Source organism: Octopus bimaculoides, chromosome 5 (assembly GCF_001194135.2).
Source record: "Octopus bimaculoides isolate UCB-OBI-ISO-001 chromosome 5, ASM119413v2, whole genome shotgun sequence".
Lineage (NCBI taxonomy): Eukaryota > Metazoa > Mollusca > Cephalopoda > Octopoda > Octopodidae > Octopus > Octopus bimaculoides.
This window is the reverse complement of record NC_068985.1, coordinates 82,316,028-82,321,813: the sequence shown is the minus strand read 5'-3', so window position 1 is coordinate 82,321,813 and position 5,786 is coordinate 82,316,028. Positions and strand designations below refer to the sequence as shown.

General features: G+C 37.3%; 1 protein-coding gene across 3 annotated transcripts in view; it reads left to right on the top strand.

Annotated features, from left to right (window-relative positions):
• LOC106881595 (myoneurin) overlaps positions 1–5,786 on the top strand; it is a 195,862-nt gene that overhangs the window by 23,154 nt on the left and 166,922 nt on the right. Inside the window, exon 1 of one of the 3 annotated variants that reach the window (XM_052967823.1) lies at positions 4,478–5,109. The exons of the other annotated variants lie outside the window; for them this stretch is intronic. The gene's annotated coding sequence lies outside the window, so the exon portion shown is untranslated. Of the gene's footprint in view, positions 1–4,477; positions 5,110–5,786 lie in introns of those variants that run through there. 3 annotated transcript variants of the gene reach the window in all.

Sequence of the window (5,786 nt, the reverse complement as noted above, 5' to 3'; positions counted from 1 at the left end):
TATTGTTCCGTTGTAATGCATCATGCTTACTTATATATATATATATATGTATATATATATATATATATATACACACACAGGGAGAATTCACAAAAAAAACAAAAGACGAAGACAGGTGGTGTAGACATACACACACTCACACACACACACGCACACACACACACACACACATATATATATATATATATATATTTATATATATATATATACCTGTAACTCATACATAAATACGTATTTAGCAGGAAGCCCAGATTTCACAACTGGCCTGAGCCTGTTACCAACTTGGCAGAGGCTTGCACACACGCATGCACACACACAGATATACATATACATTCATGCATAAATGCATGCACACACACACATACATAGATACAGATAAACATATTCTTGATATCCTTCACATATAGACAGGCCTGCGTGTATGTGTCTGCATATCTCTCTCTCTCTCTCTCTCTATATATATATATATATATATATATATATATATATATATATATATATATATATATATATATATATATATATATACATATATATATATATATACATACATATATATTCCAGGTGGATTTCTTTGTCTTGACTAAACAGAAAAACGTCACATCCGAATTTTATTTTCTATTCATTTACCTCACCCACCCCATATATATATATGTATATATATATACATAAATACATACATACATGCATACATACATACATACATACACGCCACCGACGCACGTTCAATTCTTGTTAAATCGTTTATAGCTTCATTAAATCGTTCACGGGCACTGGCGGTTGTTGTACTTATTGTTGTTGCTGCTGCTGCTGTTTCTTCGGTTGGTTGAGTTAGATTTTGGTTCGGCATGTTTGTTGTATAATTTTACTGCTGCTGTTACTGCAGCTCTTATTGTAGTAGTAGTAGTAGTAGTAGTAGTAGTTGTTATTGTTGTTGTTGTTGTTGTTGCTGCTGCTGCTGCCACAGCTAACATCCTTTCCGTCTCCGCCTTCATCTATAATCGATTATTACGACATCTCTATACCGCTCAATGAAACAACTGTAGAAACAGCAGCAGCAGACACCACCACCACCACCACCACCACTACCATCGCCACCACCGTCCCCGACAGCGTCACGTTCAACAAACACAACAGCAGCAGCAGCAACGAGTCAACAAGGGAGACTCTACTTGTTAAAAATAGCAGATACATCGCCCACCCCCTAAAAATCAAACCCTACGACTGTCTTAAAAAGGAAGGAAGCTCGGATAAAGTTAATCGTCCTAGATATGCAATGGTCATGGCTAGAACGCCGTTGGACCACTTGTCTGTTTAGACAGCTTACCTGGGGCTATTAATAAGCAACAACAAGAAAATAGCCGTAACAGAATCAAACAACATCAATCCTCACCATCCGCATCATCGTCATCACCATTACTGTTTTCATTGATAGTAATGTCGCGACCCTTTACCGTTAGCACTATCCTACATTGATTCATTATCTATCTCCTGGGCCTTGTTTTAATTTCTTTGAGAGCAAACTATAGTCTTTTTTTTATTGTTTTTGATTAGCATGATATGTTAATGAGAAGCATCAAATAGTTCAAATAAAGGAAAAGAAAAGAAAAAGAACGAAAACTCAATGATAGAAGAGATAACAATATATTTAGAAGTCCTGTTATGTCAACTTCGGCTTTCATCCATTCTATCGATGGTCAATGAAATAAAATACAAGGAATATCCTGGAATCGATTAAATCGACTTGCACTCTCCCAGATATCTGCGGACTTCGTATGAAATCGTTTAGCCCCAGGTCATCAGTCCTGTTCGAGTAGACCGGCGACCAAATGCATATAAGTCATAATCATCCTGTCAGTTTACTTAGAACTACTTTGTCCTGTGTGTCCGTGTGCGGGCGAACGACCAAATAGAAGTTTCGTTATTGATTCAGACTCTCTATAGTTGTTGAGTAACCCTAAACCAACCTTCAGCAGTGACCCATACCACCTGGTTTTTACTATGTGGAGTGAAGCCAAGAACCACTTTACCCAATGCTTCTAAGGCGATGGAGTAGTGATGATGATTTGAGGGCGATTTGGCTGCTATTTCTAGTAGGTCGAGGCTCTCGTTTAGTCGGACTTAGTAATGGGGCTGCTTATTAGCAGAAATGGAAGATGACTTTACGGTATTTAGTTACACTCAATGTGTTCACTTCTAAGGCGATAGAGAAGTAGTGATGATTTGAGGGCGATTTTGCTGCTATTTCTAGTAAGTCGAGGCTCTCGTTTGCTCGGACCTTTTAGTGGAGCTCCTTATTAGCAGAAATGGGAGACGGCTTTACGGTATTTAGTAAATACGTCTTCTCTTTCTACGTTCATAGACACCGATATGGTGTGATAAAAATAAGCAGCAGTCCAGTACCGAGTTTCGTTTTATTTCGCTACACCTCTTTCGCAAACGCGTGAAGCCTTGTGCCAATCCGAGAAATAAGTATTGTTGCTTAATTCCAGCTCAGCCTTGAATGAGCAACTCCTTGATCAAATGCATTCCAGACTTGACCATCCTGTTTTTATATATCTCAGGACTCTACATACATTCTTCAATGGGTCTCCCGCCACGCCGCTGAAAGACACATTAGGGTATGATTTGAAATTTCATTGTTATTTGTAGCAGGTCGAGCGAGTGGCCACTTTGATTCGTTATTTGTTGTTGATGTTGCTTTTAACCTCAGGCCAGCCTGATCCATTAAACCTATGATGAGAGGATGTTCCGGCCGTGATCATTTCACTGTTCTAGGGGTGAGACTATATTATCCAATGTAACCCCTCGTTTTACCGGACTGTAGGAGTTACTTTGAGGAAAATTTGGCTGCTGTTTTTAGCAGATTGAGCGATCATCATATAAAGCGGCCTCGTTGGCTGTGTTGGTACAGTGCTGGACAAAATGCCTTGCGATGTGTACGTCTTTTCGTGTTCCATAGGAACTGATTTTATTCCATTCATCCAGGGTCGACAAATTAAGCAATCTATAATATATATAATCTTTTCGTGTTCTATAGGAACTGATTTTATCTCGTCCATCCAGGGTCGACAAATTAAGCATTCTGTAATACATATTAAACCTCGGTGGGATCGACTATATCCCCTTCACTGAAGTCGAAAATTTATAATTATTTGCTGGACCTTGTTCTGAGTTCAAATCTCACTGGAGTTGACTTTGCTGTCCGGGGGTTGATAAAATAAGCGTCAGACATGTACACTGGACATCGATTTAATCGACTGTATCCCCAAGCCTTATAAATTCGTGGTCCCGCGAGAAATCATTATTATTTAACTGTGTGTTGGCAGAAATAGTCGTGAGTAGAAGTAAATGCAATTACAGCAGTTAGTTTCGTTCATCAACGATCAGTGGTTCAAATCCCGCTGGAGTATCAGTTATATAAGAATACGAGTAAATAAATTGGCATTGATTCAACTCTCCTATGCGCCTGCCGCCTCCTTTCAAAGCCGTATCCCTTTTGGAAATGTAAGAAACTATCAACATCATCATCATCATTACGATTATCAGGATCATTAATATTATCATCATTATTACCATCATGCTATATAAATCACTGGACGTTGCTGATGAGTCATTTTTGTTTTCCCTACTCCCTCTTCCCTTCTTCGTTAATTAAATTTCTACTATTCGATATATTAAGAGTTACCTGACCACCACCACCACCACCGCCGATGCTGTCATTAACTCCAACAATAACAACAGCAACAACGCTATTATGCATTGGGGGAAGGAGGCTTTATCTGGGAGCACGAAATAGCAGCCAGATCTCCCTCAAATCACATCACCCCTTTCAAGTCAAGGAATGAGACACATTGGGGGTTATGTAGTCGATAAACTAAGAAGAAAAAAAAAAGAAAAAGAAAGAAAAGAAATACCAAAAAAAAAAAAAATTTGAATGGTGTGGTCACGGATAGAATTATTTTCTTCTTACATCTTCGTCAGGACAATTCTGGGGCCAAACAACAACAACAACAACAGCGGAGCGACAGTCCCGCAATTACTTTCTGTGTATGTCTGTCAAACTAGGTTCTGCTTTTATTTTCTGTTTCCCCCCTCCTTATCACTACGTCTTGTACCGCTCCTTCCATACCATCTCCTACATCATACATATACCTCCTCCTCAGTCTCTCTCTCCATATATATCATTTGTATGTATGTATATTCATAACTCCCTCTCTCCCTCTTTCTCTCTCTCTCGCACTTACTTTACCTTCCATTGCCTCCTGCTTCCGCCTTCCTCGTTCATCATCCTCTTATCTACCTCCTAATTCTTTTTCTCCTTCTCTCTCTCTCTCTATTACTTTTCTTCCAGCACTCCTTCCGCCTCTTTACGCCGCACCGACCTCCTCCTCCTCAATCTCCTCCGCCTCCTTCTTACCTGCTTTTTCCACATCCTCTGTCTCCACCTCTTTCTTTACCTTATACTTTTCTTCTACCATCTATTTACCTACCACCACATACATCCAATCTATGTATCTATCAAATCATCCATCCTTCCAATACATACATCCCAATACCGTCACAACTTAAATACACCCACTAGTCAATTCAACTCAACTCAATCGAATCATCTCTTCCCCACTCCCTCTCTCTTTATTTCTCCCCGTCTCCGTTTTTGCATCTATATCTCTTTCTCACTATACGTATTTTCAACTCTTCGTTTCGTTTCTCTGCTCTCTTTTATTTATTCACTGATTGTACTTCAACCGAATGACTACAACTGACTGGATGGATATCTAAAACTCTTAGGGAATTTTCATATCTCTAGCATGTCGTCGTCGTCATCGTCGTCAACGCACAGACTGGACTTTCATTTGACTTACTAAGATCTATCTATTATTTTACAAGATATTTTTTAAAAAAATCATTATTTATTTATTTATTGATAATTTATTTTATTTATATACATATATAACCCACCTTTTACTTGGGCCGTATACGACAGACTTGCATTGGTGTGTATAAGCATTATATATATATATATATCTGTATATATATATATATATGCATACACACACATGTATTTCTATATATATACACACACGCACGTTAACATAGGCAGATAAGGTATCATATCCATTTATATCATTTATATTCTATATCTGTAACCCTGTAACTATTTTGTGTCCGTCTGTCTTAATATATATAACTTTGTCATATATATATATATTCGTAGGTAGCTATGTATGCATAATGTAATATGTATTATACATGTAACTATCCAAGTATATATATATTTATATAAGTATACACACACACACACACGTACTTGCACACGTCTCACACATACATACATACACACGCGCGCGTGCACACACACACACACACACAATCTTTACTGTATTACTTATCTGCGAAAGAAATAAATGCAAGCGGAAGAAAGGAAAAATATCCCCTAACAAAAAACAAACAAAACTAAGAAAGAAAAAACAAAAAACAAATCAATAAAATATAAAAAGAAAAAAAAAGCTATCATTGAAAACAATACAACAAACAATAATAACAACAACAATAACAGCTCAGTGAGGGATCGTCGTCTCTATACATTGTTGATTATTTTTTTATAACATTTTTTTCTTTGTTTTGTTTTTATTTTTATTTTTATTGTCTTTTCCTCTCTTTCTCTCTTATCCTCTGTCTAAGTCTTTTCCGGTCCTCCTTTCTTCCGATAAATGCAAAGAAAAAGAAAGAAAAAAAAACAGAAAACAAACAAAAAAACACAGAACAAATATATATATATATAT